Source organism: Mustela erminea, chromosome 9, assembly GCF_009829155.1.
Source record: "Mustela erminea isolate mMusErm1 chromosome 9, mMusErm1.Pri, whole genome shotgun sequence".
NCBI classification, from domain to species: Eukaryota; Metazoa; Chordata; class Mammalia; order Carnivora; family Mustelidae; genus Mustela; species Mustela erminea.
Window position 1 is genome coordinate 71,748,310 of NC_045622.1, and position 24,305 is coordinate 71,772,614.

Below are 24,305 nucleotides of genomic sequence, written 5' to 3' on the forward strand. Positions count from 1 at the left end.
GAGAGCAGCCTCTTCAGCGGACTGGCTGGTGGGATCTGCCAATCAGAGAACAAGATCTTTGGAGCGTTTAGTGGACTCGACCAATGAGCGCTGCACACTGTGAGGCGTGGGGAGCAGAACCGGCCAATCAAGTAGCTGTGAGAAGGGGATTCCCCCGTGAAACTGGCCAACCAGTAAGTCGCAGCTAGACCTGAGCCTCTGAGCTGGGAACTTACTCCTTGGAGACGTAGTCTGACTTCCTAATGTCACAGGGCTACTCTGGCCCCTGCCTGGCGCCAGGGTTCCAGGAAGCAGGTCAGAGGCCTTCCCCGCGCCAGCAGTAACCGCCAGCGCGCCTTTGCTCATAGATTAGCCATGAGGTCAGCCGTTTTAGTGACTCACCTCGTGAAAATGAGGCGGCGGTGTCAGGCCTTACTGTTTCTCTTTAAGCATTTAAATTGATTTTTCCAGCTGGTTAAATTCTCCCCCTTTGTTTTTATACAGAGGCTTAGGATGTGGCTGGATATCAGCTCCAAAGCTATTACTAGGTAAAACAGCCCCCCACCCTACCCATGTAGGACCCGCACTCTGTGACTAATGAAACTGGCTCATTGAAACCGTGGTCAGAAAGTGACCTACCTGAGACAGCCCCACACTGGTGACAGCCTGGGAAAGTCACCACCAAGGGCTGAGGGATAGCCCTAACTAGAGACGGGGACAGCCCCATCCAGAAACACCCCACTGAGTGATGACCCCAGCCATTGCCACAAATTCAAGAAGTCACAGGTCTTAACTGGTCCCCTAAGCCATGCAATGCCTCCCTTTGGGGCACAGACATCAGGAACTCCAGGAATTTTATTTTATTGTTTTTAAAAGATTTTATGCATTTATTTGAGAAAGAGAACACTACTAGCAAGGAGGAGGGGCAGAGGAAGGAGAAGCAGGCTCTCCCCTGAGCAGGGAGACCCACACAGGGCTGGATCCCAGGACCCTGGGATCATGACCTGAGCCAAAGGCATATGCTTAACTGACTGAGCCACTCAGATGCCTCTGGGAATTTTATATGTAGAGAATCTTTTACATGTAGAGAATCTTTTATATGTAGAGAAGGAAAGGAGGTCTTGACTGCTGCATCCCTTGGAGTTTACTCTCTGTTCAAAATCATTCACTACTCTCAGGCACCTGGGTGGCTCAGTTGGTTGGGCAACTGCCTTCAGCTCAGGTCATGATCCCGGACTTCTAGGATCAAGTCCCGCATCAGGCTCCCAGCTCTTTGGGGAGTCTGCTTCTCCCTCTGACCTTCTCCTCTTTCATGCTCTCTCTCACTCATTCTCTCTCAAATAAATAAATAAAATCTTTTTAAAAAAATCGTTTGCTACTCTACCACACTGTGTGTGCTCCCCCACCTCCCCTCCCCCCCACCCACACAGCCTTCCAGGCACAGGCACACCATCTTGGTTTGGGTCGCCCTGAAAGAAGAGCCTCTGGCAAGAATCTAATGCAAGTATTCTACTCAGAAAGTGGTCCAGGATGCAGACCTGTGGAGGTAGGAAGAACGAACCAGGGGGAAAGGAAAAGCCAAGATGAGGGCCTGCTTCCTTGAGGTCTGCAGACACAGGGGGCTTGATTCTGCTGGAACCTCTGAGAAATGTACGATGCCTCGCAGAAATAGCCACCCAACCCATGATAGCTGGACTCGTCCTTCATTGTCTCCATCCCTCACTAGTTAAAAATTGCTTCTGGGGAGGCTGACTCCCCTGAGCTTCCAGACAGCATTTGCAAGCTCTGATCAAGCTTCTGCAGTGCAGCAGGGAACCATGAATCAAAACTCAGTGACTGGCTCTGCTTGAGGTAGGACACAGAGAGTGAGTCTGAGCTCACCTAGAAAGGATTATCCACTGGGCAGTGGCTAAAATCTGAGGAGGGCCCGGGGCTTGTGGTGCAGACACCACGGGTGATACGTGCTGACTACAACCTTCCTAAATGATGTTATGGGCTCTGCGGGAGAGCAACAAGAAAATAAAACTCAAAAGTAGCAAGACATGTGAACCAGTGTACCTCACCCAACCTGAAGAATGTAGTATTCCACGTTTCTACCCAAAACTGGAGAAAAATGTACTGGCTTCTGAATCCTACAAGTTTGGGTTCAAATACCAGCTCTGTCACTGTGTAAGTTAGCAACCTTAGGTATGCCACTCAGCTGCTCTTAGCCTCAGTTTTCTTAAGTATATAATAGGGATAAAAATACTTTACTTGCAAGGCCCTTGGGACATAACAAGATTTTTCTTGACATATGGCAACTCTTACTAAAGGGCTGGCACATTTTTCCTCAGCTCCAGGCTCTGATTTCCAGGCTGTCTCTGAGGGAAGGTGGCCATTTGACCTTCTCTAGACAAGAGCTACTTGACATCCTGACACTTTGAAGGCCAAGACCAGATAGCCACATGGCCTCTGCTGTCCTCACCCTCACACCCTTCACAGAACCACTTCTTGTCCAAATATTTGGTTCAAACCTTTTAGAAGGTACAAGATAAGCAGGTCCAAGAAAGATTGGTAAAATCCAGGTATCTTTTTTAATGGGATAATGTGAGAAAGATACATCCTTGAAGAACCATCTTGACCTTTCTCTCAACCACTGAAGACAAAATGCAAGCTTTCCTCTATAAATCTTTCCATTTCATAGTTTAGGTTTCCATACCTTTGGGCAAAGCAATATCTTTAGGTAGACGTTGTAATAAGCAAACTCAGATTTCGGAGGTGAGTGTTCCTGTGTCAAATCCAACCATTTGCATTCCTCAATTGTGCTAACAAGTGGGGTTATGTCTATAAAAGATATTTTTAAAAATTACTTATTGCCCTTATTTCAATTATTCCCAAACTTTCGTTCCTGCTGTTCCTCAAATTTCCAACTTCAAATGACTAATTTTATCTGGGTTAAAAGGATCATGCACTTTAGTTAAAAAACTACCTTCCCTTCATATCCTCTGCCTTGGGAGTCTGGATTAGATAGGAGCTCCCATATCAGACCCCATCACCCAGATGATAGGTCTACAGAACTTCTCCAGAAGGAGCTGGGGAAAGAGCTAGGAGTGGAGAGATTAAAGTTCTGGTGTGGGCTTTGCAGTGAACAGGCTGTGTGACCTAGAGGAGGTGGTGTGGGCTTTGCAGTGAACAGGCTGTGTGACCTCTCTGGACCTCAGTTTCCCATTCTTTAAGGTGAGAGGCTGAGACCAGAGGTGCTCTGAGAGTCAGCGGTCGTGATCCTTCAGGGCTTAGTCAGAGGTCCCCAGATAGCTGGGATTTTCTGAGCCCCGCCATGGCGTCCCTGGCTGGCTAGGAGCTCCCGCAGGGCAGGATCACATTGCCCCAGATTCCAGGACTGGCTGCAGCACAGACCCAGGATCGGGTGACAGATCCATCCAGCCTGGACTGGCTCAACCTCTCAGCTACAGTCGCAGCCATGGGGGCTGGAAAACCGGAGCTAATGCAAGCCAGCTGGAGGCTAGGACAAGATTGATGAAGGACAGGGAGAGGATTTGGCCAGGGGGCTGGGCTGGAGGGTAGAGCATAATTAGTCCTGCCTGCTTCCCAGAGGCCCCCAAACCGGCTGAACCTTATTAATTGGGAACCCCCAGTGGGGAATGCCTGCTCATGACCTAGAGAAGGAAGGGCTAGGTAGGAGTTAATTAGTAGTGAAAGTGCCAATCGGGGAGTGTTTAAACTATTAAATGGCTGAGCACCTGTTTACCTACAAACAACTGATATGTCAATTATTTGGCCATCAAAGCAGGTCCCCGAAGATAGTGATTACCAACCTCCGAGGATCCTCAAGGTCCCCTAGGAACCTTGTTAAGCAACAGTCCCCAGTGCAGTGATCTTGATCGATTGGTCAAGGGTGAGAACTGTTGCTCTAAACAATCCATTAGCACAAGATCTCTTGGCCCAAGCTCAGTGGCTATATGTATCAGCAAGCAAGAAGTAACACCCGGCAGGTATTACTATCACTAGTCTTTCTATGACTTTTTTAGCATTTACTATGCCCCAAGAACAATGCTTGGCTTTTAGAATGCATTGTCTCTTTTAATCCTTGTAATAGCTATTTTGGGGAGGGGTTATTGTCCCTTATCTACAGAAGATGCATGGTAGTTGAATTCAAAGAGGGGGGGTACTTACAGAAATAATAGTAAGTGGCAGAGATTATATTTGGTCTGATATTTTGACTTCAGAGCTCAAAATTCACTCTAACTTTTTTAATGATCCTGAAATCCTTTCCTGTCCTTTCACTGGCTGATATGATACTGTCAGGCTTTTAGGGATAGTCATAGTGCTATGCAAGATACTGCCCATTAAACAGATGGGAAAACCAAATCCCCGGAAGGCGACATTAACTGATTTAAAGAGTCCAGGTTTATGGCTCCCATGCCTGGGCTATTTTCCATTAGCCAGTATGGACTAGAAGGAAGGAGAGAGGCCGACCTCCACTGCTAAATGTCAACATGTCTCCTGGTATTCAAGGAGCCAGAGTGATTCAGTTACAAGGCTCTAATCACCATCACTCCACTGACCCCAAGTGTGATCTGGAACAAGTCACTGAACTCCTATGGGTCTCAGTTACCCCATCTGCCAAATGGGGTTGCCCCTTATTTGGTTTGCCTCTCCTTTAGAAGGAACAAGGGAATGCATGAGTGAGAGAAGAGAATGTTGTAATGGTATAAGGGATTGCTCCAACTGATGTGGGGTAACCTTGACTTTAGGGAGCATCTTGCACAACTATGGGACCACTTCAGCCTTGATAAGATGGTCCATTAGGCCCCAGGCCTCAGAGATGATCTTCCCCTCACTGGGTTACAGGAAGCAAAAGAAAACTCTTTCTAGTTTACTCTAGGAAACTGGCAAGATGGTTGACCAGATGGCTCCCAGGCTTTCCTGTGTGACTCCTGCATCTGATTTTATTGGTTGGTCAAGATTTGCAGCCCTACCCCTCAGACCAAAGGCAGCTTCCCCCAGAGCCAACCTCACCTAAGGGCCACATCCAGATGCTCGCCTTGTTCCCTTCCGGCCTTGGTGGAGGCATGAGCCTCCCCCACCTCCTGTTCACTGCTCGCTCCTCGGCCGCCAGCCCAGCAGCTGTTGCCTCAGATCAGTGTGGACCATCTAATCCTCTCTCCAGGGCCCTGGCCCCCTCCTCAGGCAGTAAATTAAGGAGGATGTAAGAACAGAGGGCACCAGCGTCAGCAGAGCGGCATCCAAAACATCCTCCCCCACCCTGCGCCTGAGTCATAGGGCTCTGATTTGCACCCCCCCTCCGCCCCCGGCGCCTGGGGAGAGGAAAGAGGAAGCAGAGAGAACCAGACCTGAGGGAAGAAGGAAGGGAGAATCCAGAGGAGGGGACACCAGGGTCATGCAGGGCATGGAGTCCAGGCATCAGCTTCTTGATCATGCCCTGACCCCTCAATCCCATCCCTTTCACATGCCACACCCACTCTGACCACTGTGTGTCCATCCCAAAGATGGGCAGAGAATCGTTAGCTGACAAGACCTCAAGGGAACACCTCACTCCAGGACACAGCCCAAATCCCTGTATTGAGGGGCTATACAACATCTTTGGAAATGACATATTTGGCAGCTGTCTTTGCCTCCTACCCCTGAGAGCATAATCTATAGCACTGACCTTAAAAGTTCTATTACTCTCTGACTTAAAAACCGCATTTGGTACTCCCTATGCATATAATGTCTTGAAGTGTACACCAAGAGCTTCCAGATATGACACCAGTCTACTAAAAAACTGGAAATGGGAAAAAAAAAAAAGAGAGAGAGAGAGAATGATGGCCAGATAAAAGTGGAATGGCATCTATGGTACGACATAGAAAGAAGAGCCACGTAGGGATGCTGCCCTGCTTTTCAGAGACACCACCTGGGAGGAGGGGCTGGTGAAGAATGCAGTGGCTACTGATGCAGAGATCATAGTAGGGTGATAAGCCCCACGAGCTTGAGATTTTAGGCTAGCAAAGTCAACACTCCCTTCTAGACGTCATGGGGACGTAGCAGGATGAGACTCATCCCTCAGAAACAGGATGGAAATGATTCATGTGCATGAGGAAAATGGGTCTGTTCAGAGGGAAGGACAAACAATCCTATATGTCAAAAACATCAATGGTTGTATTCCAGTGTTGCTTTAAATACCATTATATACAGATGACTATCAACTTTCTACCTTCTGCCAAGATCTCCCGAATGAACTCCAAACTTACATCTATCAGCCTGCTTGATGTCATCCCTTGGATATCCAACTGACTCAAATGTAACCTCTCCAAAACTGAACTCCTGATCTCCTCCCACAAACCCGCTCTACATACAGCCTTTCCCATCCCAGTGTATGGCAACTCCATCATTCACATGGCTCAGGGTAAAACCTTGACACTGCCTTTGAATCTTCTCTTTGTTTCTCCTCTCCACTCCCATATCCAATCTGTCATGAGATCCTGTTGGCTCTACCTTCAAATACTATAGCAGAAACCTGACTACTACTTAGTCCTTCCCCCGTTAGCACTGCAAACCCTACTACAGTTGTCTTCTCCCCGATTCCTGCTGAAGCCTATGTACGAGTCTCCTTGCTCCTACCCTTGCCCCATCACACCTCCCCACCCTGTCTGTTCTCAGCACAGCCACTAAAGGAAACCTTTTAAAATTGCAAGTTAAGGGGTGTCTGGTTGGCTACGCTGAAATCTTTATTTCAGCACAGGTCTGATCTCAGCATCATGGGATCGAGTCCCACGACAGGCTCCACACTCAGCACGAGTCTGCTTGAGTTTCTCTCCGTCCCTCTCCCTCTGCCTCTCCCTCTGCATGCACAGACGTGCTCTCTCTCTCTCTCTCTTTAAAATAAATAAATAATTTTTTTTAAATAAATGTAAGTTAGGTCTCATAACTCTTCCGCTCAAAACTCTACAAGGCTCCCATTTCATTCAGACTAAAAGCCAAAGTCCTGGCAATGCCCACAAGGCTCTCTGTGATCTCGTTCCACCAGCTCTTGGCCCTCATCTCCCACTACTCTTGCCTTTGCTCTGCTCCAGGCACATCTGATGGATGTGCTTCTGTTCAGAGACCTTCTTGCCATTGTTCCTTCTACTTGGCATGTTCTCCTACCAGATATTTACCTTTGTCATCCTGCACCACCTTTGAGTCTTTGCTCAGATCTCATCTTCTCAACAAGGTATACCTTGGCCATCCGACTGCAACTGAAGTTTCTCTTCACCAGCATCCTGACCACCCTTACTCAAACCTACTTTTTCATTGTTTATAAGTAACACTAATACTCTTAGAGTATATAATTTATTTTCTGATTATGTGTATGCCTGCTGACCATCTCTCCCAGCTAAAAGGTAGGCCCCACGAGATCGGTGTTTTTTCAATACTATACCCCAAGTGCCAGGAATGGAATGTGGCCCACGCATACGTGAATGAATGAGTCCAGCTGGTAAAGGGGAGAGGAGTGTTCCCTAAACCTCTCTGGCTATATTATGGAAGTGGAGGTAGGTCTATTGAAACATATTCCAATACTGGCCCAGAGGTCCATTTAGGCAATGATGGGGTTCCCATTCATCAGGAAGTCCTGCCACAAGGGATCTGTGGTTAAAACTCTGACATGTTGCATATACGGAGGTGCCACACTTATGGCTGATCCAATCAAAATGGGCAAAAACTGGAAGCAATTTACTCCCAATAGTCTTTGGGTTCACTCCATGCTACTGTGTTCTTGACTTCATAACTAGGTAACCGTCCTGGTTTTTTATTTAACCCAACTCCTTAACCTTAGATGTCTGTCCTCCTACTCACGACAGCCAGGCCCACCTTACAAGAATGTCATTTAGAGATGTTTTTGGCCACTCAACTCAAATGGCTTACTTTGTCAACTTTTGCCCCATTTCCATTTTTTGCCATCTGGGCATAAGAAAGCACCTGTATTAGTTTTCATTGTTGTGTAACAAATTACCCCAAACTTAGTGGCTTAAGACAATGCCCACTCAACATCAATTGCCATTAGAGAAATGCAAATTAAACCCACAATGAGACACACACTACAATGGTTTTAATGAAAAAATTTAAAAGATATAAAAGCTGTTGGCATGGAAGTAGAGAAATGGGAACCATCATATGTTGCTGGGGGTAATGTAAATAGGTACATTCACTTTGGGAAACAGTCTGGCTATTCCTCGAAAAGTTAAACAGAGAGTTACCACGTAACCCAGAAATTCTAATCTTAGGTAAATACCCAAGAGAATTCGAAACATGTCCACACAGGAGTGCCTGGGGGGCTCAATTAGTTAAGTATCCAACTCTTGATTTCAGCTCAGGTTATGATCTCAAGGTCATGGGATCAAGCCCCACATTGGACTTCATGCTCCATGTCGGGTCTGGTTGAGATTCTCTCCCTCTCCTTCTGCTCCTCCCCTCACTTGCACATGCTCGCTCTCTTTCTCTCTCTCTCTCTCATAAATAAATAAATAAATATTTTTAATTAATTTATTTTTTTTAATATTTTATTTATTTATTTGAGAGAGAGAGACAGTGAGAGAGAGTATGAGAGAGGAGAAGGTCAGAGAGAAAAGCAGACTCCCCATGGAGCTGGGACCCCAATGCGGGACTCGATCCCGGGGGATCATGACCTGAGCCGAATGCAGTTGCTTAACCAACTGAGCCACCCAGGTGCCCAATAAATCTTTTTAAAACCCAACATATATCCACACAAAAGCCTACTCACAAATAGTCATAACAACTCTATTCATAATAGCCAAAAAAGTAGAAACAACTCAAATGTCCATCAACAGATGGATAGATACATATAATGTGTCAGATCCAGAGAATGGGATATTATTTAGCCATAAAAAGGAAAGAAGTGGGGCGCCTGGGTGGCTCAGCGGGCTAAAGCCTGTGCTTTCGGCTCAGGTCATGATCCCAGAGTCCTGGGATCGAGCCCCACATCGGGCTCTCTGCTCCGCGGAGAGCCTGCTTCCTCCTCTCTCTTCCTGCCTGCCTCTCTGCCTACTTGTAATCTCTGTCTGTCAAATAAATAAATAAAACCTTTAAAAAAATTTTTTTAAAAAAAGGAAAGAAGTATGGGTACATATTATAATTTGCATGAGCCTTGAAAACATGCTAAAGAAACAAACAAACAAACAAAAAAGCCAGACACAAAAGGCCACAAATTGTATGATCCCATTTATATGAAATGTCCCAAATAGGCAAATCCATACATACAAAAAGTAGGTTAATGACTGCCAAGGGCAAGAAAGAGTGGGGAATGGGGGGCGACTACTTACTGAACATGGGCTTTTGTTGGTAAGGGGAGTGGTCGATGAAGATATCCTGGAATTAGACAGTGATGACGGCTGCACCACCTTGAGAATATAAAAACACAACAAAATTTTGAATTGCACGCTTTGAAATACTCACTAATTAGTTCACAATTCTGTAGATCAGAAGTCTGCATAGGCTTGGTTGGGTTCTAATCTCAAGGTCTCATAAGACCAAAATCTAGCTGTCAATAGGAGGGTGGCGTGAAACATATTCCAATAATCTGCTTCTAAACTCAACAATTTGTTGGCGGGAGCCAGTCCTTGTGATTGTAGGGCCAAGGTCCCTGTTCCTTACTGGCTGTCTCTCAGCGCCTTAGAGCTGCCTGCATTTCTTCTCATATGATCCTCTATCTTTAAGCTAGCAAATCAGTTCAGTGCCCGGGATCCTTCTTATGCTTCAAATCTCTCTGACTCCCTTTTCTGTCACCAGCCTGAGAGAGTGCTTTGCTGCTAATGACTCATGGGATTATGTTAGACCCCCTCAGATCATCGCTCCACTTCAGGGTCAACTGTCCCATATAACATAACGTAATCGGGGGAGCAGTGCCTTACCGTGCTCACAGGTTCCGTGGATGTAGGCGGAGAATCTTGGGAGCCATTCCTAAATATTCGGCCCCGATAGCACCTGATAATTACTTTGGGGCATACTTACTGACAATTGTATCTCCAGAAGGAGCAAGCATTCCTGAGCATCTGTACCATTCAATGCTGGGGAATTCCGTGAGTTACCCCCTTGTCTTCCTCGTCTTCAGCCCAGTCCAGGCACACAGTGAACCCTTGCGTGTCTGCTTACTGTCCCCTACCCTGCTATAGCTTCCTGTTCAGTTGAAAAGACAGGATAATTCTGGAGGCTATCACTGTAGAAGGTAAATAAATACAAGTGCTGGGAGCACATGGAGGTTGTAACATAGGGAATGGTTTCTTTGAAACTACTCGACCCGTTCAATGAAGAGAGAAGCAGCCAAGTGACTTTAGAGCTGTGATAGCCGCAAAGGTCATTTATCCAAGTGAGAGAAAGGCCAAGCCTCTCCCCGCTTTTGGAAGGCAAGTTTCAAAAAGTAGGAGGGGAGATAGGCTCCCATGAGCAGATGCGTTATTCAAAGGTAGCATTTTTTAATTTAACTGCCAATGATTCCTATGAAGAAGAAAAGTTAGGGGGCGAAGCAGGAGGAGGGTAATATCCAAGGAGAACAATCTGGAACAACAGAACCTCTGCAGAGATTCTTCTGGTAACTGCTTTCATTCTTCCAACAAATATCTACTGAGGGCTTTGTGCTGAATCCCAAAGCACAGGGAGAAACCCAATGGAAAATTCAGTGTGCAGCCTTGACAACAGCTCCCAACGATCCCGGCCTCCCAATATAATGTGATCCCGTTCCTCTGGGTGTTAATATCAGCAGAAGTATTGGGATGTCACTTCTTTTTTTTTTTTTTTCTTAAAGATTTTATTTATTTATTTGACAGAGAGAGATCACAAGTAGGCAGAGAGGCAGACAGAGAGAGGAGGAAGCAGGCTCCCTGCTGAGCAGAGAGCCCGATGCGGGACTCGATCCCAGGACCCTGAGATCATGACCTGCGCCGAAGGCAGAGGCTTAACCCACTGAGCCACCCTGGTGCCCTGGGATGTCACTTCTAAAATAAGGTGTTTTGTTTTTTTTTAAGATGTGCCTTTGTTTGGAATACATTCTCTCTCTCTCTCTCTCTCTCTCTCTCTCTCATGCTCTCCCTTAGCTCACTTGCTCTGAGAGAAGCCAGCTGCCATGTTGTGGGCTGTCCCACGGGGAGGCCCACATGGCAAGGAACGAACGTCTCCAGCCAACAGCCAGTAAGGACCTGAGGTCTGCCAACAGCCACAGAAGTGAGCTGGATCTGGATCCTCCCCTAGTCACGCCACGGGGTAACTGCAGCCCCAGCCAACACCTTGATGACCGCCTAGGAGGGACCCTGAGCCAGAGTCACAGCTGAGCCGCTCCTGGATTCCTGACTCACAGAAGCAGTGGAATCGTAAAAATGCGTTCTCTTAAGCTGCTACGTTTGGGGGTAATTTGTTAAGCAGGAATAACTAATACAGAAAGGTATGTAATAGTGATGCCAATACTTTATAATAGTTACAACAAAGAATATACCCAACTATTCTTTATTTGAGGAGGAACCACGGAGAGGGTTTGGGAGAAGGGAGGGTTTGAGAGACCGGAGTCAGACAGGAGGGGACCTGTGTGGAGTGAGACTTGGGAGACACTGAAGGCAGAAAACAGGATTTCTTGACTTTTGTTGAGGGCAAGAAGCAGAAAAAAGAAGGCTTCCTGTCTGTCAGGGCCACAGGTGGCAGGGGAGCAGAACTCTTCCCAGTCTCATTCTTTACCTGTTGTCTCCAGCGGGGAGCAATGAGCCTCCGGCTGCTTCACTCATTCCTCACATGCTGCTAAGAGTGTCGTGGGCATCAGGCCTGGCTGGGGCAGACTGAAGGAGATGCTGAGAAAGACTGGCCCAGAGCTCAGAGCTCTGCTTCTGCTTTCTTCTCCTCAGGCCCCCCCAAAACCCCACACTGCAGGCCCAAGAGCATGTGGAGTAAGATTGTTGAAGGGCTGTTGGTGGCTCTTGGAGGGGTCTGGGGGTATAAGTGAGGTCAAGTTGTTGTAGGGAGCAGACACTGTCCTTACTCCAGAAAGACAGAGACGGGTCCTGAGACTCTGAGAGATCCTGATCTGAGGTGACGGCCTAGAACAGATTCTGAAGAGATGATGTGTGACTCCAGGCCCAGCCCAGAGTTCACTCAACAGCTCAGGCCTAGGCTCATGTGCTTTCTTGGTTTTTAAATAGCAGAGAACAAGCAGTCATAGCCAGGACCCAAGTAACAATGTGGGAGTGGCATATCCTGGTTTCATCTCCTAACTGACAGCCTTAATTCCTGCAGAAAGTGGAATAAAAATGTCCCTGGGATGACTTACAACCATTGGAACAATTATGGCCAGAAATTACTGATCAAAGGAACATTATCAACTATGGTGTCTCCAGGAGCCTCTCACCCTGACTGGATAATAATACAATCGGTTAACTTGCATCATGGACTCACATTGTACTAGAAACTATTCAAAGCATTTTCTGTGGATTGTTTCACTTGCTTCTTCAGTCCTCAGAGAGAGATACTCATTATCCACTCCACTTAACAGATGAGGTCCCTGGGGTGCAGGGAGGTCGACAGAATCCCACAGTTAGTTTGCTATGTGGCCTTATCACCACAGAGAAGGCAATTCAGTGTTCTCCTACCTGAGGAGAAGCAACTTGGCTCAGCGTGTTTGAGCCTGAAGCAGGCTCTGGTGTGGCGCATGCGTTTATGCAGCCCCGTGTTAGTCCGCATGTCTGTGTGAGCAGTGTGAATGGGCACGTGGGTGATTATCTGTGGCCTGTGTGCTCCGAGCCTGTGAGTTGCTGGGAAAAGTTGGAGGGAGGGGGGCAGAGCACTGCAGCCCTGATCATACAGGGGAGCAGCGGGAATTTGGTCAGTGGGTCAGGCAGCCAGTCACCCGAGCAGGAGGGTGACAGGTGGGCAGGGCTGTGGGGGGTGACTAGCCAGCTCCCACCTGCTGGGGCTGTCCATCAGCACCAATGCTGGCAGTGCCTGAAGCCAGGACCCCCAGCAGGCTAGTCCCAGAGGCATACTCATCCAGGGGACATCCCAAAGTGGCAGAGCCGCCCCTGCCACAGCCAACCCCAAGCTCTGACCCAGACCTAAACACCCACATTCCACCCTATCCTCTCTTACTCACCCCGACCCCAGAGGCTAAAAAGCCTCCCTGCTGCTCAGACCCTGAGAGCTAAGTGATGGGATGAGATGGAGTGGGGACACGTGGCCAGCGGGGGCCCTCCCACACGCTTCTGTCTTCAGCATACAGATGACTGGAAGAACACGACCTTGCTAATGTTGTGGGATAAGAAACGGCAAGTGAGTGCTCAGAGGTCATCTAAATCCCACCTCTTTATTTTTCAGACAAGTAAAACAGATTCAAAGAGGCCCTAGGATGCCCCCCACCAAAGACCCTAGGATCCATCAGGGGGTCTAGCAAAAGTCAGAGGATTAGAACTGAAGTTTGACTGCTCTGGAGGGAGGGGAGTTCTGCCTGGGAACAGCATGAACAGGAGAAGGCTGTACGAATGCGTGGTGGAAGAGAGGCCTGGGGAACTTTGCTGATCCAGGTAGGGGAGGGAGCCGAGGACTGGCCATCGGAGAGGGGTAGAGCAGGTAAATGAGAGGGTCGCGCGCAGAGTGAGAGTTTGGGGCCCAAGAAACGATCTCCTTAGCGGCGATGGTAATGGACCCTGGCAGGTGGGTGGCTCTGGGGCAGGTCTGGGCAGTGCAGGTCCTGTGCTGGAGACCCGGGGCGGGGATGCGGCTCTAGCCCGCCTGAGGACCCAGAGAGAAGCTGATGCACAAACGGTGGGCTGGACCTGGGGGCGGAGCAGGGGCAGGGGGTTGCAGAGGGATACCGAGGGGTGGGAGCGCAAGGTCGCCGGCGGTGGCGCCGGGGGCAGGGGAGGCTGCGCTAGGCTGGGGAGGTGGAGACGGCGGCGGGGCGCGGAGAGGGGCCCCCGGGGCGCGTGGCCGGGAGGCCGGTGGGATGGGGCTGCGGTGATGGGCGGCGCGTGGCCGGCCGCCCCCAGCTGTGGTGTCGCTCAGGCCCGGCTTAGCGGGGCAGGCCCGGGGATTAAGGGCAGTGGCCGCACCTGGTGGGGCGGCCGCAGGGCTAATGCTGTGTGACCGCGCGGCCCCGCCCGACAACTGGCTCCCTCCCGCCGAGAAGGGCTGTGGGCTCGTTAGCCCGCCGGCGTGTGCGCGGGGGTGTGCGGCCAGGCGGAGTGCGCACGTGGCGGCTGTCTGCCGGCCACCGGCGGCGGCGCGGCCCTGGGAGGGTCCCCGGAGCTGGGCTGACGTGGGCGGGGCCCGAAGGTGTCCTGCCCTGTGCCAGGGAGCTCTCGGGGTCAAGTGAGGGCCACTTGATTGTGTGCGGCTGTGAGCAGTTGTGGCCTGGTGATGGTGTCGCTCTGGGTCTGAGTCCCTGGGGGTCCGACTGGGTCTACCGTCTAATGTGACAGTCCCCATTATCACTCGATGTTGACTGCGTGTGGCCCGCCAGGACCTTACCCCGTATTTGTGAGACTGTCTCTGGACAAGACTCTAGGGGACATCTCCGTACTTTGAGTATGTACTTAGGGAGCATCTGAGGGGTATCCCTCTGCAGATGCAGTCTTGAGGGCACAAGCCACCCAACAAACTGCCTACTTCCCAGCGACAGTGTCTAGCTCATGTGCCCTGCAGGACCCTGAGTCTCTGGTGCTGAGCTAAGACAGGAGGGGAGTTCTGGCCACCCCCCTGCCTTCGTCCCCTCCCTAAACTTGGGCCTGCCCGGTCAAGAACTTCCTCTACCCAAGCCTAGCCCAGGGCCCCCAGAACTGCTTTGACAGGTATATTTTCTACCAAAATAACTGCATCTGGACAAAGTTTGTGCTGGAATTGGGAGTTCTTATCTAATGTCATAGGTAAGCCTCTGGGCCTTTGTACCTGCTGTTCCCTCTGCCTGGAAAGAGGCTTCTCTCCCTTTCCTAGTGAGCAGGAGCCACCCCCCACCAGCCTTCCCTGTAGCAGTCCCACCCCACCCGACTCTTCCCTCTCCTTGGAGAAACTTGGATCCCACCTGGCCTGGCTATTCCAATGTCATTTGTGTCTCCCAGAGCTAGGAGCTCTCTGAGAACGGAGGTGGGTCTGGACAGGGGTTAAGTGGCAGGAAATGCTCACTGAGTAGAGGCACTGGACAGCGGAGCCATGGACGCTGCCCTTGCCCACTACCAACGAACAAAAGCCTGCTACAGGCTTCAAGTCTAAGAGGTGGGAGGGTCTGACCAGCCGTGCCTCCACTCACTCGTCTATGTTCACACAGGTCCCCTCTCCTTCCATGGGAGCACCAAGCTCCCATGAGCAGCCCTGCTCCACCCCCACCCCCCAGTCTCCCTAGCAGTGAGGAGCTGGGCTGAGCTGTCCTTACCCGCCCTCCTGGCCTCACCCTGGCCTTGCCTGGAGATGCCAGGATACACAGCAGGTGCCTGGACAGACTTGGGGTTGGAGAGAAGGGCTGGGCATGGCAGGCCAGCCACTGGCCAAGAATAGGACTCAGAGAGCAACAAAGTTCCAAAATCTTCCTCTTCCTCCTTCTCCCCACCCCCTACTTCGTATTGTCAATAATAATAGCTACTATTTATTGACCACTTGGTATCTGCCTTACAGGGTGTTTAATGCCAGAGAAGGCATTGAGGAATACTAGTGGAATGGTATTACCTTGGCTGTTAGCGGATCAAGTGCTGGGGTTCCAAACCCAGTCCTATCTTAATTGTGCTGTAACATTGGAACACTAATCCTTCCATCTGTTTCATCATGTGTAAGATGGGAAGGATAATCATGTGGTGGTATGAGAAAACTGAGTTAACTTCGGGAAGTTCTTGTCATATAGTAGGTAGTATATAAGCATTAGATAATACTCTTATTAGTAGCTCCCACTAGACTAGACTGGGCCCTGTCCCACTCTCTGCTGTATCCCCAGCCTTGGCCTCGAGTCAATCCTTGCATTTCCTTATCTGTAAGATGTAGCTAATAGCATCCAACCCCCAGGACTAAGGGGTTGTATGTAAAATGCCCGGCACAGGGCAGAGGCTGGCATTGGGCGTGGCACAGTGGGGTTGTGGGTATGTTGATGGGAAATGGAGCCAGAGCAGGCATTCCTGGACACCCCATCTTCACATCTAGGGCACAGGCTGCAAGAGCACATCCTCCTGCCCCCATTCCCTTCAAGCCCCAGGACACAGGGCACACAGTGCCTCGATCAGACTGTGGCCCCTTCAGCATGTGGAGAAAGCCCCATGCCAGTAGTTACCTTGGAACCAAGATGCCTTCTCCTTAACCCTTTCAGGGTCTTCCCAAGGAACTGGCAGCTTAGGGCTTTGGGAATAGAACCAGGTAGACAGGAAGTATCTAGGAGATCATCCCAAGGTGAACCTCTTTAGGAGCGGAATCCTGTTCAGACAAGTTCTTGTGTGAACCTTGATAAATAAAGCAGAAGGAGGTGCCAATTTGCTATTACGAATTCATTTTTATTAGTTTGGGGGCCTGGGTGGTTCAGTCGGTTAATTGTCTGCCTTCAGCTCAGGTCATGATCTCAGGATCCTGGAATCGAGTCCCATGTTGGGCTTCCTGCTTAACAGGGAGCCTGCTTCTCCCTTCCCTCTCCTCCTCCCCTCCTGCTCATGCTCTCTCTCTCTCTCTCTCTCTCTCACACACACACACACACACACACACACTCTCTCTCTCTCAAATAAATAAAACCTTTAAATTTTTATTAGTTTAAATCTGTAACTCTCATTTCTTATAAAGAATGCTATTGTTCTCCACCACTACAACAGAGCCTAGCACATAGTACACACTCAATAAATGATTATTGACCGAATGGATAGTCAATCTGTGGGGAAAAAAGGTATTTTGATGAGTACAAATATGTGAAATGGGGGGGGTAAGGGGGTTATGTATGATACTTGGAGAATCCTAGTAGCCCGAAATTCTCATCCAGCATTTGTGGAATCCCTGGAGCATTTCTGAATGGCCCAGGACTCCACAGAACACCATTTGAAAACAACTGGTATACACAAATCCTTTTAACAAATGAGGACCCTAAGGCCAGAGGGTGGGTGGGAAAAGCAGTCTAGAACCCAGACCTCCTGACTCCCCATCCCAGGGCTTCCTCTTAGCCTCTCCACATGATGCTTTCTGGGGCCCTAGAGTGGCCTCTTCCTGCCATTTCACCCTGCCTGGGACAGCCTGTGTGCCAGTAGCCCACAGCCCTGCTCCAGGCCCTTCCCGCCACCCTCTGCCCTGAGCCCGGGCCAGGCGGGAGCCAGGCCCTTCCCATTGACTCCAGGCCAGGCTCTGTTCCTAATGTGTGTCATCCGGGGAAAGAAGGACCATTGCCCAAGACCCCTCTTGGAACCATAGGACCCCAAATGGCGGGCATTCCCAAAGGGTGCCAGATTAGCAGAACCTGCTGGGTAGGTGAAAATTTGGGGGTGAGGGGATAAGTATAGCCATTGATGGCCTTGTCAGGGGAAGCATCTAGGAGCACCCCAGATCACGGGCCCCACAGCAGTTGGGGGCATTTATGGGCCTTCCTATAAACTTCTGAGAGGGTAACTTTATCCTGCTTCTTTCGGCCAAGTATCCTCCTCCAGCAGCTGGTCACAAAGCTGGTTAATCTCCCAGAGTGCTCAGCTTAAAACCCGTGACTCACAGCACAGCCAGTGTGGGGGAGGGGGCAGCTGCCTCCAAAACGTGGCGCCCAGAGTCAGCTGTTCCGGGGGCCTTCTCGGGTTTCTCCAAACTCTGGCCTGAGGTTTGGGGCCTTCTCTTCCCTCCTGGAGTCCTGCTCCTCACTAACCTCTTGATATGAGCCATGAGAGGTCGGGGTCCTGGGAGGAGGGCCAGTTCCAGGGCCTTGGCTTTGGCCAAGATCTCAGGATGTCCCCAGGAATGACCAGCTGGCATGGGCCCCCAAGGGAAGGGTGAGGTTCCAAGTGTAACTCTGGGACTAGGGAGAGGACAGCCCTGAAATTGGGGGGCCAGTGCTTGCATAGTTCTTGAAAATGTTTTCTTTACTCATGACCCCTCACTAAAGAACCCCTGTTACTAAATAAATAAATAAATAATGTGAAGCACATTGATAACACCTGAGGTGCCCTAGCAGAAAGTGATGCAAATGTCAAGTGGCCTCTGACTTGAGATAGCAGAATAAACACAAGAACTTGAAGGGAGTGAAAGTGAAATAATGAAGGGTATTGTCCTTAGAGTCGGAGAGACTTGCGTTCCAGTCCCAATTCTACCTCTTGCTAGCTGACTGGCCTTCCTGAGCCTCAACAACCTCATCTGTCAAATGGGCGTCGTGACAGTACCGACCTCTGTGAGTTAAGTTGAGAATCAGATGAGATTCTGTTTTGCCTCCTGTGTAGGTGGGAGCTATTATTATTACGACTATTATCATCATCGTCATTATCACTCAAAAGACAGAGGAATCCATTTTCATTTCTTTTATTGAAGTGAAGTTGATACACAGTGTCACATTAGTTTCAGGAGGATGACATAGTGATTCAGAGATTCTATACGTTATGTTACCCTCCTCACCAGTGTAGCTACCGTCCGTCCCCATACAGCGCTATTACCGCAGTGTTGACTAGATTCCTCATGCTCTGCCTTTTATTCCTGTGACTTACTCACTCCCTCACTGAAGGAGTGCAGGATCTCCCACTCTCCTTCACCCATTTTGCTCATTCCCCCGGCCCTCTCTCCTTAGGCAACTACTAGTTTGTTCATTTGTTCTCTGTATTAATGGGTCTGTTTTTGTTTGTTTGTTTCTTTGTTTGTTTGTTTACGGCTGAGCCCACTGTGTATACGCCACATCTTCCTTATCCATCCGTCAGTGGATGCGCAGGTTGCTTCCGTATCTTGGCTATTATAATTAAGGCTACAATGAACATAGGATAGCATGTATCTTTTCAAATTAGTGTTTTCATTTGCTTTCATTAACTACCTGGGAGTAGAATGACTGGGTTGTATGATATTTCTATTCCAGGTTTTTTGAGGAAAAGCCATCCCGTTTTCCCCAGTGGTTGCCCCAATTTATATTCCCACTAACAGTGCAGTCAGGGTTCCCTGAAGAGAATCCATTTTCATTTGTCAGGGACTATGTCTGTGGAGTAGGAGGGAAGCTAATGATTAGAACGGCTCTCAGTGACTCCTCCCATTCGGTAGGAATCTATTCAGATGTACTTAACTCTCTAAACGATGAGCAAGGAACCGCCAAGGAGTCGCATTGTACTTGCTGTGGCTGAAGACAAAACCCAAGAAGCAGAGAGAGCGGACACACGATGGAGGGTCCCACTGACAGCTCTAGGGACCAAAGCTTGAGTCCTGTGTTAGCTTTCGCTCTTGTAGCTCCAGCAATTCCTAGTATCTTCTACCCTATCTGAAAAGCCCCAGAAACACCCAAAAATACCTGTGTGAGGAGGAACTGACCATTTTGTAAGTTTCTATTAAGGACCTATATAAATAAAACACATATATTTGACCACATCCAATCTTTGCAGCGAGCCTATGAGGTAAATGCACTATTATCCCTATGTGGTAGACTCTTGATCCTGATGGACCCAATTCTTTCCTCCTCCTTTTGTCCATGCCCTTGGCCATGTGACTTGGCAGCTCTCCACCTCAAGTGGCATATTTTTCTACCCTTCTGTTCTGAATTCAGTCATGCAACTCGTTGTGGCACAAGGGGTGACATCCATGACTCACGTAGAGGTTTGGGAAAAGTGCTACTTGCATTTTGAAAAATGCGATTTAAAAAGTGTTTCTGCTTGCATTTTGGTTTCACTGCCATCGGCGTGAAAACATGCCCCGGCTAGCCTGCTGGACAATGAGAGGCCCGTGGATCAGAGCTGAGGTGTCCCACTTGCCCCAGTCAAAGCCAGCCCAGAGCAGCCAAGAACCAGTCAGCCACAATATGTGAGTGAATCCAGCTGAGCCCAGAACAGCTGGCCACAAGAGCCCAGGAGAACAGCCCAATCTAAATAGCTAACCTCACATAGCAGAGTCATAAATTAAGTGAATGCTTATTGTTTGGGGGCCACTGAGGGTGGGGATGGATCATTACAGAGCGTTATTATAGGGAGATAGATAATAAACACACACCTTTCTAAAACAAATAGATTGTTTGTTTATTTTGAGAGAACATGAACATGACAGGGGCAGGAGGGACAGAGCAAGACAGAAAAAAATCTAGAGCAGACTCCCAGGTGAGCGAGGACCCTGATGTCAGGGCTTAATCCCACAACCTTGAAATCCTGACCCTGATATCGTGACCTGAGCCAAAAATCAAGAGTTGGATGCTTAACTCACTAAGCCACCCAGGTACCCCTCAAATAGACTATTTTTTAGAACCATTATAGGCCCATGGCAAAATTGAGCAGAATGTATAAAGGTTTCCTGTATATCACCGGTTCCCATATGCACACACAATCTCCCCCACTATGACATCCTGGGCTAGAGTGGTACATTCATTATAATCAATGTACCTACATTGATATGCCATAATCAGCCAAAGCCCCTAGTTTACATTAGGGTTCACTCTTGATGTTGCACAATCTATGATAGGTTTAGACACATGCGTAATGAAATGTATCCACCATTAAAGTATCATATAGAATAGTTTCACCGCTTTAAAAAATCCTATACTCTGTCTATTGATCCCTCCTCTCCCCATAAGCCTGGTAACCACTCATCTTTTTACTGTCTCTGTAGTTTTGCCTTTTCCAGAATGTTTTATAGTCGGAATCATGCAGTATGTGTCTTTTTCAGATTGTCTTCTTTCACTTAATAATATGAGTTTAAGGTCTTTTCATACCTTGATAGTTCTTTTAATAACATTCCATTGCTTGGACCTACCATAGTTCATTTATCTGTTTACTAACTGAAAGACATCTTGGTTGCTTCCAAGTTGTGGTACACCACATTTTAGTTGAGGAAAATAAAGTGCAGAGTGGTTAAGTAGTCTGCCCAGAATCACACGGCCATAAGTGGCAGGTTTGGGACTCAAACCTAGCTCTTATTGCAGAAGTCATGAACTTTCTGGTCTTCTGTTGAAGGACCCCTATAAAACTATGGTCTTTTGAAGTTCACAGCTTTGGCCTGCTCTGGTCCCTAGGATTAGAATGCTTTTCCTTCCCTCTCTGTTCATCTGTGTTTAACTCTAAATCTGTCTGTGAGACCTTCCCAACCCCTCTCCTCTCCACTTCAGCCAAGGCATTCATTAGTCCTTTCTCTGTGTCTCCACTTTGAGTCCTTTGCATTGAAGATCTTGTAAAATTTCTCACAGAGGAACATGCCAAAGTAAGATCCCAAATTAAGACGGAAGCATTTCTAACCAGATAGCTAAGAACTAATTATCTTAAGGCATTAAGGGTTTGAGGGAGGATGTTCTTTGGGGGGAACTATTGGGACCATGAAGACTCCCCTTTGGGGTGAGACATGTTTTCCCCTTTACCTCGAGTCAAGAGAGAGGCTTTAAGGACATCACATAGGGATCTGAACACATCTCTCCTACAGTTTAGGGGACATAGCAGGCTGATATCTGAGTCATGAATACAAAACCTGAAGCATGAGAAGATGACCCAAATGGCCTGGAGTTGCAGAGTACAAGGCTGCTTTTCCACAGATACCTGGGCAAGGATTCATGTGTACTTTTTGTGGGTTATATGTGAGCCATGTAGGAAAGAGCCAGTATGGGGCGACATAGAGATTGCCCTAGAGACCCTCTAGAGAGCAGAGTGGTCTCAGCAGGAGGACACTGGAGGTAGACCACTGAAAACCTAAAGGTACAAGAGAGCAGTAGAATAGAGTTGCAGGTGAGGGGTCCCCAGCAACCAGAGCAGGAAGAATCACTAAAGAAAGCACCAAGATGGGAAGAGTGAGATTTAAAATGTCCTTTAAGCCTGGAAAGTGCCACTAACTGGAATATTGTAACAGTAGCAGCCAAATAGTTACATTTCTGCCCCACCCACCCCTCTCTTCTGTCTCCTCTCCCTGCAACGTGTAGCAAGTCTCTCTGATTGTGGATGTCCTACCCACAGCAGATACAAGCTAGAGAGCAAGGGAGAGAATCTTATACTTTAGTCACATTTCAGAACAAGAGTTTTGATCATTGTAATCTCTGAATTGAGGTTTTATTCGTGTTAGTTTTCTATTGCCCTGTAACATGATGATCGCAAATAGAGGTGTAAAGCAACACCCATGAAGTAGCTCTCCATTTGTTCTACAGGTCAGAAGTCTGGAATGGCATGGCTGGGCTCTCTGCTCAGGGCCTCATGAGGCTGAAATTAAGAAGTCAAGGGGCTGAGTTCTCATCTGGAGGCTCTGGGGAAAAATCAATATTCAAACTCACTCAAATTGTTGGAAGAATCCAGTTCCTTATGGTCTTATGACTCAGGTCTGAATTTTCTTGGTGGCTTCTACCTGGAGGTCCCCTTCAACTCCTAGACTTGTTTCTCAGGCCCTATCTATGGGGCAACTTATCCTCAAGGCAACGATGGCATGTCAAATCCTTCTCATGCTTTGAATCTCTGACTTCCTTCTTTGTGACAAATTGGAGAAAATGGTCGACTTTTAAAGGGCTCCTATGATTAGGTTAGGACCACCCAAAGAATCTCCAAATCTTAAGGTCAACTATGTCATGTAACATGACCTTGAATAGGTTATGTTAACATCAAATCCACAGTCCTGGTGATTACCAAGAATGTAGTACCATGAAGGTACAGGGGGAGAAATCTTGGGGGACATCTAAGATTCTTCCACAGTATTGTAAACCCAAAATAATAGTAGGACTTTTTATTATCTTAAGGAGACCAGAGATGTCATGAGACTACCTAACATTTCATCCAGGACCAGAAAAAGAGCTATTATGCTAAAGAGCTGCTTTAAAGAGATTGTGAGTGACCTCTTCCCAACAATGACAAATATTTATTCATGATGATCTCCCACCATTCATTCTTGCTCAGGGCAAGGACTGTCATGGCACCACCCCTCCCACGTTTGCACTAATTTCATCTGCCTTCTGGAGTCAGAAAATGTTTCACCACCTGCCTCCCCTCTAGAACTTTAGGGATTTGAAGGAAAAGACCAAGGCTGGTTCATTTTTACATCTTCCAGAACTGGGTGCAGACCAAAAGCTCATGGTTTGTTGAAAGAATGCATGAATGAGTTAAGCAAATAAGAACCATTTGCCACAAGTAGTAAAACTGTGATGCCCTTCCTCCTGAGAGCCATTAGAGGTAAGCCATTAAAGAGCTGCCCTCGGAAGCCATTTTTAACAAGATCATGCCTGCATTCTATACATTTGCTGTTAGTTGCTCCCCATTAGGCCAAGCTCAGTCTTCATCTTCAGTTAGGACAAGAGAGAGGAGGATGGCGGGAGGGGGCAAGCAGGGTAGACCCTTTTACTTTCTCCTTTACTTGGGTTGAACCTGTTAAATAACAAGAGCAACTACTCTAGAAGTCAGTGTGTAATTGAGACCAGCTTAAATGTTGGCAGTTCAGAAACTGAGGGATGTTGGGCCTCTCTACCATTCAATAGGCGGGCCTGACCATTGAGTTTGGGACAGGTGGGACCCTAAAAGAGAGCTCTTTATTGAGTCCTTCCTGTGTTTCCAGCTTTGTGCCTTGGCTCCGCTCTTCATACATTCACTTACTCACATCCAGCTCTTTGACAAACGTCGATTAATCTCTTCACTTATTAGATGGGGAAACTGAGGCTCCGAGAGATTGAGGAACTTGCCAAAGTCACACAATTAGTGGCAAAGTCAGAAGCACAACAGAGGCAACGTGACTCCCAGAGTCCAGAGCCTTAACCGTGTCCCTTCCACTTCTTCCCTTCCTGGAGCTCTTACTCCTCTTCTTCCCTAAAAGTTACCCCACAACCTCTGCTGTCATCTCAGGGGCCCCATCTGTCGGCCTGAGGGAGAATCGCCAACCTCTTGGTCCTATCTGCAAAGTGAGGAGAACAATCCTTACTTAACTGCAGGGAGTCCTTTATGTTCATATAATTTCCTGGGCACCCCTCAGCCATCACAATTCACCACATGCTTGATACATGTCATTTCCTAGGGCCAGTGTCATTGCGGGACACATAGTAGTTCATGCATATTAATTAGGATACAGCGTAGGCTACCGTAACAGCAAAGACACCTAAAAATGCGGTTCATTCCTTTCTTACATGATGTTCCAGGAGCAGGAGATGGTCAAAGAATGGTGTGGCTGCTTAACAGTATGGGGGCCCAGGTTCTTTCTGTCTTATTGCTCTGCAATCTTCAACAAGCTTTATCACTATCACATGA